We start from the raw sequence: 11,141 nt of genomic DNA on the forward strand, positions 1-11,141 counted from the left end.
CATTTGGGAGTTGTAGTTGCTGGGATATATAGTTAACCTATAATCAAAGAGCATTCTGAACTCCACCAATGATGGAATTGAACCAAACATGGCACAAATACTCAATATGCCCAAATGTGAACACCGGTGGATTTTGGGAAAAATAAACCTTGACATTTGGGATTTGTAGTTGCTGGGATTTATACTACACTTACAATCAAAGAGCATTCTGAGCCCTATCAACAGAATTGGGCCAAACTTCCCAGACAGCAAACCCATGACCAACAGAAAATACTGTGTTTTCTTATAGGCTTTGGCGACTTCTCTGACACCCCCTCGCAACCCTCCAGGGGTCCCAACCCCCAGGTTGAAAAACGCTGCTTTATCTAGAAATTGATAATGCTTAAAAATATTCACATGAGTGCTGAGGGAGTGACACTTTTGCTTGTCTGTGCAAAGGTCCCATTTGTCTGCTACCATTACTGTTGCTGTTATGATGATTATCACAGCTTGTACATGAAAACACAGAGATAAAATTGAGCTGTTGGCACATTGAGGGAATATAGACTTCTGGGAAATGGCACACTTAAAAATAGAAAACTCAGGCAGGGAATGAGATAGCTAGGGAACACACCTTCTTTTGCTTCTATGGAACAAAATAGCAAATAAGTACGGTATGGCCTAGGCCAGCTCACAAGCAGGTAAAAAATACAGCCACTCCTCCACATTTGTGATTTGACTTTTGTGGATTTGATTATTCACAAATTTGATTAAAACATTCTTTCTAGCATTCTCTAAGTCCTCTAGCTGACTCTAGGGTCAACTTCCTCCAGTCATGCTGGAGATCCTAGAGATTTCTGGAGAGAAGCCCTGTCAAGGAATCTCTAGATGCTTCAATGCAGTTCTGTGGTCAGCCTCCAGTGAACGTTGACTATAGAGTTGTGCTGGAAGGCCTACAAACTCCTAGGCCCCTTCTACACTGCCATATAAAACCCAGATTATCTGCTTTGGATTATATGAGTCTACAATGCCATATAATCCAGTTCAAAGCAGATAATCTAGATTTTACATAGCAGTGTAGGTGAAGCCCTAGAGAAGTGTTCACGCATGTAAAAATAGCAATTTCTTTATATACATGTTTTCACTTTCACTGAGGTCTCGTGCCCCTAGCCCCAGTGAATTTGGAAGGCTGGCTGTACTATTTCTACTCCACAGATTATTTTACTGTTTGTGGAGTTCATCCATTTAAGGCCCTTCCAGACATGACCTAGATCCCAGGATCTGATCCCAGGTTTTCTGTTTATCCCAGATTATGTGACAGTGCAGACTCCAGTTTAAACTCCATAATCCAATTTAAAGCAGAAAACCTGGAATCAGATCCTGGAATATAGGGTCTGTCTGGAAGGGTCCTCAGAAAGACTAAGCAACATGGTTGTTAAAGAGGAGTGATTCCCAACCTTTAGTCATCTGATTTCTGGACCTCTGTTTCCGGAATCCCTGAATGTTGGCTGAGCTGCCTGGGGCTTCTGGGAGTTGAAGTCACAAACACCTGGATAGCCAAAAGTTGGGATCCACCATTATAGAGGATGCTTATCAGTTCTTTAAAGCAGTAGTAGAAAACTTTAGTGATATAAGCTGATGCCATGATGTCATCTGCTGGCCACGATGACAATATCTTTATTTGGGATATAATAAAAGGCATTCAGATGAAACATTATTTCATGCCATGTTGGAAGGGCAATGTGTTCTTTGTGTCAACAAGTTGGTTCCATTTAGATGAAAATGAAATCTCTCACACTAAGGGAGACTGGAATTTCTGAGGTTGAAAATGGAAGAAATGTGCACTGAAATCTATTGACAGTTCTCAACCCTCACCGTCGTTACCATGTACTGCTTGTTGATGAGCAGTTCCAAGGCCTTTGTTCCTCACTCTTTTAAGAAAGCTATCTGGTAGCAGTGATAGCAAAGTGCAGCTCCAGTGCAGCCCATGGCTATCCCAGTTCCTCAGACTGGTCCCATTGTGGATTTGAAAACAAGGTGAATTGCCTTTTCTGGAAAATCAGAGTGCTAATTCACTACAGTAGAGTCTCGCTTATCCAACATAAATGGGCCGGCAGAACGTTGGATAAACAAAAATGTTGGATAATAAGGAGGGATTAAGAAAAAGCCTAATAAATGCCAAATTACATTATGATTTTACAAATTAAGCACCAAAACATCATGTTTAACAACAAATCAACAGAAAAAGTAGTTCAATACATGGTAACATTATGTAGTAATTACTATATTTACAAGGTTAGCACCAAAACATTGAAATGTATTGAAACAGCTGTGGATCCGGGCAGGAGGCAGACTGCATTGGATAATAACGTTGGCTGAGCGAAGGTTGGATAAGCAAGACTCTACTGTATTTGTAATTAACAATGTTCCCTTACATTTTATTTAGATGAATAATCTCAAAAGAGAACCCATGTGCTCTAGAAGTTGGTTCCTTCCAAAGGAAATAGACACTTTTTCCATGGAGGTGGCACTGGAATTATCTTTGGGGTTAGGAAATACAAGAAGTGTATGTTAAACCATATCCACAAATTTAATCCTGAGCATAACTTTCAATATATATATTTCAAAAATAGATTGCAAGTGGGTTTTTTAAAAAACATTCTAATGTATGAGGGTTAAATGGTGGAGTTTCCCCCGGCAGTCTGTCACATCAAGGATGACCTCTGTCAATTAAGAGTCATTTCAATTCTTGAGTAGGATGGAAGAAAGCTGCTGTTAAGGGATGGCTAAGGAAAGAAAAGCCATTGAGAGCATAATATGATGCAGTTCTATGGTTCAAGGGCACCAACAGACACCTTAACAACAGAGAGATCTAAGGGATGTGGGGAGAAGACCCTTGCGAGGAGCTTTAGCTTGTTAGCAGTATTTATTTCTCAGAGAAAAATTCATATAGTTCATGCCTGTCTGAAGGTCACAGAGTGATCAGTAGTGTTGAGTCTTTGTATGTGTTAATTGCTGTACTGTCTATTATGGTGAAGATCCGCATAGTTAAAGCAATGGTATTTCCCATAGTAGCCTATGGATGTGAAAGCTGGACCATAAGGAAAGCTGAGCAAAGGAAGATAGATGCTTTTGAGCTGTGGTGCTGGAGGAAATTTTTTAGAGTGCCTTGGACTGCAAGAAGATCCAACCAGTCCTCACTCAAGGAAATAATGCCCGACTGCTCACTGAAGGGAAGGATATAAGAGGCAAAGATGAAGTACTTTGGCCACATAATGAGAAAACGGGAAATCTTGGAGAAGATAATGATGCTGGGGAAAATGGAAGAAAAAAGGAAGAGGGGCCGACCAAGGCAAGATGGATGGATGTTATTCTTTAACAAAAATGCTGCACACTTAATTTAAAATAAGCCATAAAGTTAACACATTTTAGTTTTCAATTTTAATATTATTTAAACATTGGCTTTTAACTATCAGTAACAAGCCAGTATATTGAATTATTCAGTACCAACTCTTTAATGCTTTATTATAAACATATTTGTTTCCCTTAAAACCATATCAAATGTTCGTTCTGTTATCAAGGTGGGCAAAATTTCTATAATTTTACTAGAGATGCACATCGATTACGGTCTCTGACAAAGCAACTTCTTTTTACAAGTACTTCTTTTTCTAACTTCAATTTCATTTCCCGGTTTTCTGTCTATCTTGATTTTTTTAGAGCAACATGGACATATGGATGGTTGCGAAGAAATTCTGAAGAAACAAAGATTTTTGATTGTGGATCGCAGCAGGCATTTGCAGGAAACATTTGCAACAGCTAACATTGAGCCTGGACAAAATGGGATTCTACTCTTGATTTCTCAGAGGATCTTACTGCAGCTGTGTGTGCCATTCTACAACAGGCAAGATGAACAGCAGTTGCCTCCAAAATCCCATATTGAGTATGTGCAAACAGAAAAACACAGAGAAGTAGAGAGCAGATAAGTCTGCTTCACCAGTGTCCTCCGGCATGTTAAAAAATTATAGATGTGTATGTCTGTCCACAAAAAAAGAAATTATATAAAAAACTAGAGGCTGTTGGCACATTACCCCTGGCCAGGGTGAACTATTTTATTGCTGACCAATGACAATACTGGCTAGAGATGACAAGAGTCACAGTCCAACATATCTGGAGGGAACCGGGTCAAAGAAAGTTTATTTGTCTGTATTTAATTGAAAATAAAACTACGGACTTAGAAATTAAATCAGCCTGAAATAGTTTTTTGTTTATGTTGATGAGACTGTCATATGTACGGTACATGTTTTCTTTACCTCTTCCTAGAAACTCCCAGTTTGTTTATTTGTGTGCTTATTAGAGAAAGTAGCAACACGATGGGCTCTAATGCACCACCTAATCTCTCATTCACATACTTTAATTGTATAGTTATTAACGCAAAGCGGCTGATTAAGCCTTGCTTCCGTACAACAGGCACAGAAGAAAACAAAAAGGATGGTTAAGGTCAGGGGTTCATCCTTCATTACGAGCAAAGGGGCACCTCTTGACTCCCTTCCTGCACGGATAGGGAAAGGCTCGTCCTAACATCCCAGCAGCTAAATATAGAGCCTTAATTGTTAAATTGTCCTCATCCTGTAGCAATTACTTTTGTATTCAACATAATTGTCCGTCAACATGAAAATGTAGCATATGTTCCCATTGGCAACCGAAGCCTGCTGTTTTTCCTTCCTTGTGTGGAGTGTTGTTTAGGGTCTCTGGGAGACATAGACTTTCTTTGAAACAGAAACAGAAGCTTTGCATAATGTGCCGAGAATGAATGGCGCTGGGTCACGACAGCACACTGTTCTTTCCCTGCCTCTGATCTCAGCATCTACATTTTTCTGAGGAGCTATGCCCTGAAATATACAAAGACAAGTCAGAAAACAACAACTGGGTGAAGTACTCGTGCACGCTGCTTCACCATCTATAGTCTACTGATGATTTAACCTTAGTTGCTCACCTGCTATGAAAGAAGGTATGAGAAGAGGAGAATACTTGTTCAAAAAGTGCCAATTTTTAAAGACTGTTGGTATAACAAATAATTGGGTTGTTGTAGGTTTTTCAGGCTGTGTGGCCATGTTCTAGAAGCATTCTCTCCTGACATTTCACCTGCATCTATGGCAGGCATCCTCAGAGGTAGTGAGGTCTGAGGATACCTGACATAGATGCATAACCTCTGAGGATACCTGTCATAGATGCAGGTGAAACGTCAGGAGAGAATTCTTCTAGAACATGGTCACACAGCCCGAAAAACCTACAACAACCTAGTAATTCCGGCCATGAAAGCCTTCAACAATACATAAAATAAATGGTGGTTTATGTAATAAGGTCAATTTACACTGCACTTCCTAGCCATTTAAAGACAAACCATAAAAAGAGGGGTCTCTGTCTCAAAGAGTTTACAACCACTGTTTTGATAGCGAGGAAAACAACAGAGGGGAAAAAAAGGAAAGCAAAACTACAAAGTAAAATTAGCATCATTCACACATATATCATATTTTTAAAGGTTGGAGGATGGGTCTAATGCTAGGGTTGAGAATCATGCTTGAGACATGGGATAAATTGGTCCCAAGCTGGGATGTCCCAAAGCTGGAATGTCAATGACTACATGCTCTCTCTGGGCCAACCAGTGGCATGTCCTTCCACACAAACACATTCAAACTGATAACATGTTTACACCAGCATATTCGGTTCCAGACTGGTTGTCCTGACACGACAAACAAGCCACACATTCTTTGTTTCAGCCTATCTCCACCATCCAAACAGGGAATAACAGTAACAGGCATAATGCTAGACAGTTACAATGATGTAAGCAAGGCTTACAATGGCGTAGGTGAGTCGTTCTCAATCTGTGGATCCCCAGGTGTCTTGGCGTACAGCTCCCAGAAATCCCAGCCAGTTTACCAGCTGTTAGGATTTCTGGGAGTTGAAGGCCAAAACATCTGGTGACCCACAGGTTGAGAAACACTGACATGGGTAATCTCTATTTACAATTGTACTGTAGTGTCATTGCCACAATTGTAAATGTCCTGAAATTCACCTTTAGAGCTGACAAAAGTTTTACAGTATGATATGACTGGCTCCATCCACCAATGATTGATGATCAGGAATAGATGCAGACCCCCCCTCCCCCCAGTTGGGGTCCTGTTGCAATTTTTTTGCTGTGTCATCACACATTAGTGGGAGTGGCCTGGTCTAGTTATCCTGCAGTAACCTACTTGCTAGGGTTGCAGATCTTTGTCACTCAGGACTGCAGACTAGCATTTAAGGTAGAGTTCAGGAGTCAAAACCAAAGCAGGAGCATAGCAACAATACTGTACTATACTATACTATACTATACTATACTATACTATACTATACTATACTTACTTATGTGATCCCTCGTAGTCCCAGGATAATGGTCCTCCAAGTCTAGTGTTTTGGCAGTGGGTCCGTAGGTGGTTGTGGAGCCCTATTCTTGATTTACATGGTCTCCTGAAGTGAGGACATTGGTTTCCAGGTAGAAGGCGGTCCCGGTCAGGGTTGGCTTGACGTGCCTTCCTCTTGGCACATTTCTCCCTTTTTGCCCTCCATTTGTGCCTCTTTGATGCCTCTGATATACGATTTTAACCAATTGCAACAACAACACCAAAAGAAACCAAACAAGATTGAACTTGTGGTTATGTCTACATTTTCTTTTTGAACACAAATGCATTAAAATTGGTTATTAATCTTATTTCATATTCTGACTAGTGAAGGCAAATATCTTTGGTAATTAACTTGAGACCTGAGTAACATTTCATCTCTATGGAGATTGTGATACAAGGCAGGCAAATCACAATTACAGCAGGCATCTTTGCCTTGGACCTATCACGTGATGTTGCTTTTTTCTGCCCCTTCCCGGTGGAAGGCCTTTGGAAGGCATTTCTTTTATAAAAGGAGGCCATTAATTTGTTTTTGTACCAAGAGAGTGGCAGAAACTGTGCAACATTGTGTGATAACTGTAAGACAAAGGCGCTGGTGTCCTGATGTAATTGTGATTGGCTTGCCTCTTGTGATAAACTCCCACAGCTACTTTTTCCTGTTGTTCTTTACAAACTAACTATTGCTGTTCTGCAGCTATTTTGCCAAGTGGACACTACATATACTGTTTATGATTTTTACAGTAAAATCCACTGTGACAAGCCAGCTGTTATTTATCCCTAATTTATGGTTTCTCTCCTCTCCATAAAAACACACTGTTATCATCTAGCTGGCTTTTTGACATGCCTCCATTCACTCCCCTATTATAATTGACACCAGAATTACAATCTTTACCTTCAGTAAATTTAAATTGCCCTCAGGTTTAAAAAGCAAAGCAAAAATGAAATGAGCATATGAAATTGGAATGGAAGAAATTTAATGAGGGACCGTTGGCATCTAGGGTGGGAAGTGGGTTGTGTATGGGAACTGTGGAGCCGTATGAGTGCGGCAGAAGGACTTGCACAAAGCTCATTAGCCCATTTATCAGTCAAAGTGGTGTTTCACTGCCATTCTGTTTGTGCCTGTTATCACAAGCCAATGTTATGCAAATAAAAACTCTCCCTTGGGAAAATGACTAATTCATTCCAGTCTTCAATAAACCTCAGATAAAGCAGTGGAAGTACTCTCTGTTGAATCTCTGGTCTCTCACGAACAGATGGACACCATCTTGCCTGTAACAGCCATCATCAACTTTTATTCAGCTTTCTAATCCAGTACTTCCTTTATGACCCATGAGAATGAATTCTTTTGCTCTCTCTAGTAGAGACTGGCCTTCTTAAGGAACAGCCTGCTGGTTTCTGGTAATGCCACTGAGTAAAGTGTGACTCCCCTGGAGAGTTTTACCATCTCAGACTTCAGTTTGCATACTCTTAAGAACAGATCAATAATATCTATTTATATTGTGCTTCAATTATTTTATCTTTAATTTCAGCACTAAATGGCTTATTGGTATATTATTAGTATAAAGTTTTCCCTTTGGGCATCCAGATGACACCTCAGGGTAAAACGAATGCTTTTGCCACAAAGCAGGATAACCTGGACCCAGCTCTGATTCTGTTTCAGCCATAATATTGCTTTTATGATGTTTTATGTTTTATGATGTTGTTGTAACTGTGATATGTTTTTATTTGATTGATTTCAATGTTGTTATTTTATCTTTGATTTTGGGTTGTCTCCATGTAAGCTGCCTTGAGTCCCCTTGAGGAGATGGTGGTGGGCTATAAAAATAAAGTTGTTGTTGTTATTATTATTATTATTATTATTATTATTATTATTATTATTACCCTGCTTTGTGCCAAATTAATTTGATACAGGAAAGACCTGGATCTTCCTGAAAGGCCTGGGTCAAATCCAGTATAGCCACTGTCTGGATGCCCCCTTTGGAAGTCCTGGGACTTCTGAGGGGGCCGTCCACACAGCCCTCTCGCATTTTCTGGGCTGATGAGCGAGAAAAACATGAGAGGGCTCTAACCCCATCCCCAACCCCCCTTAAAAACAGGGTGGGGGGGGGAGTAAAATAACTTACCTGGCCACCATTAACTGCTGCTGGAGCTCTTTTGATGTGTAGGAATTAAGCTCCAGGAGAGGGTGGATGAGAAAAATAGCTCCTGCCCCCACCCTTCTCCTGGTGCATAAGTTCTACATGGCAGAAGAGCTCTAGCAGCAGGTTAATGGTGGCCAGGTAAGTTATTTTACTCTCTCTCTCCCCCCCCCCCCATTTTTAAGGGATTTTGGGGAGGTTGTGTGTCTCCCTGTCCTCCTGGAAGGTTCCTGGAGGCCATGTAGACCCCACCACACACACACACACATACAAAAGCACATACTTTCTGAGGTGTGTGCAGACTTTATCCCAGGTGCAATTGTGTTTTTAAAACATGATTGCTCCCGGGTTAAAGGGCTTTATGGAACTGCCCTAAAAGAGAGAAGGCTAAAGACCTTGTAAGACTACAACAGTGGTGCCAAACTGCATTACATCTACAGTGTAAGAGTCTGTGTGTTTCTCAAACTTAGCCATGTCATATTCTCAGAACTTAGAATTAATGTGTTAATTAACATGTTATGGCATTAGTTCACTGCATTTCACCCACACTTCAAGATTCTCCAATTAAAACTCTAAATTGAAAATATTATTTTGTGAACGTAGTTCATTATAATTTGTAGAGTGAGTACCATTCCCCACTGACTCAGGAGAAATACTAGGATTGAAGAAGATTTATCACATGTGGCAGGAAGTGATTTGTTTGCTTTGTTTGTTCCCCCAGGACTTCTGGAAGGAAAGTGTTCAGGATCTTTCTGGGGGATAAGGACGCATTGCTAGTGGCATCATTAGTGGGGTGTGGCGAATGCAGACAACATTGGTTGATACTGTCAGAGGAACAGTGATACCCAAATGACTGTCTCTCACATTTTGTGCAGATAGAAGTTACCCTTGCTGTTACATAGAACCACAAACACATTTTCCATCAGCTTACAAGCTTACATGTCTTGTATCAGTATACCTATGAGACTAAAAGAACTCTTATGTTAATGTATTATTTGAACCTTCTAGTCTACGTGTGCTCTGTTATTGCCCCATGATGGTGATGCTTCTTATCACATGATTTTATTTTTGTCTCTGTGCTACAAGCATTAGCAGTTTCCATTGCTGCTCTGTTTTGTCAAATTTTCTAGTATTTTGTTACAATGTTGTGGTAGTATAGGAAAATACCCATCGAGTAACACTGTGGATTATCACACGGGTGGCACCAACCTTAGTGATGATGCCACTGTGCATTGTGACTCTATCTGGTAAGTTCTGCTTCTCTATTGATTATGTTCTGGACTCACTTCTATAATATTCTGTGATGTAATATACAACTTGGATCCTCTTAGAAAAACAAAAGATCTAATGAATTGCTGAATAGGAAATCAACACCTACGTAATTTCACTGATTTTGTGGGTCTGTTGCAGCTGAGTTGAAGCCATTGTACATATATCACTAGATTTTCATTGTAAAGGATGCATTGTCAGTAGCAACCTTACTAAGGACTATAATCTGCTGGAGTACCAATGGCTCTTAGAAAGCAGAATATAACCATATAAAATCTAAAATAATTAACCAGTACTAAAAATATTTTCTTTTTAGAGCTGGATCTGTTTTAGACAGCTTATTTCTTCATCTGAATTGGCAGGGCATGTGACGCTCTCCAGATTTCCTATACTACCATCTAGCTTTTCCAGTCTGATATGCTGCAGGGAAACAACATATAGGGATATTTTTATTCTGGAAATGTAACATGAGGCCATTTGGGATGCTGATGAAATACAAAGGCAAAATAATAAAATGCCCACTCGTTTCTTGCAAGGCTTTTTGAAATGTTTAGGCTGGTAATAGCTGGAACATGTTTTTTTTTCCAATTTCCATTTGAGGATGTTTACTCCAAGCAAACTATTTGCTCATTTTATGATGATTGTGGTGCACTTGCTTGTGGAAAGGAAAAAGCTTTCATGTTCTATTATCTTTCCCCTGAAGCCAAATGCCTGGATTTATATGCTGGTGGGTGGCTACCCCAAGACAAACGTGTAGGGTTTTCTTGGCAGAATTCTTTCAGAAAGATTTTGCATTTTTCAGATGTAGAAAGTGTGTGACATACTCAAGGTCACTGAGTGGGTTCTCATGACTGAACAGGGATTTTAACCCTGGTCTCTCGAGTCCTAGTCTAACACTTAAACCAATATGTTGGCTCATAAGAGTTCTCGGTATGAGCAATTTTCACCGTCTCACTCCCTGCAGTGCAAGAAATTTGGAGACTAAAAGAAAATTTAATGGAGTGGGAGGATGATCATTTTGCCTCCTTCCTGTAATAGGTACAGCCCTGCTTTTAGCAATAATAATATGTTTAGGGATTTGTCCCAGACAGAACATTTCAGCCAGGCAAAGATAAAACAGTACCGGAACAACATATATTGAAAAGTATACCCAGATAAGTTGGAGAACTCAGTTTAAAGGGAGCTCTCCAGTGAGGTCATTGCATATGTCTCCTGCATATGTGATAGCAATCAAATTGGGATAAGATTTAGGGTGCAGTATTATTAGAATGCTCATGACTCCAGTTCTATTTTGTCTGAATCAGGAGAGACTATGTTC

The sequence above is a fragment of the Anolis sagrei genome, chromosome 1, assembly GCF_037176765.1.
Source record: "Anolis sagrei isolate rAnoSag1 chromosome 1, rAnoSag1.mat, whole genome shotgun sequence".
In the NCBI taxonomy this organism is placed as follows: Eukaryota; Metazoa; Chordata; class Lepidosauria; order Squamata; family Dactyloidae; genus Anolis; species Anolis sagrei.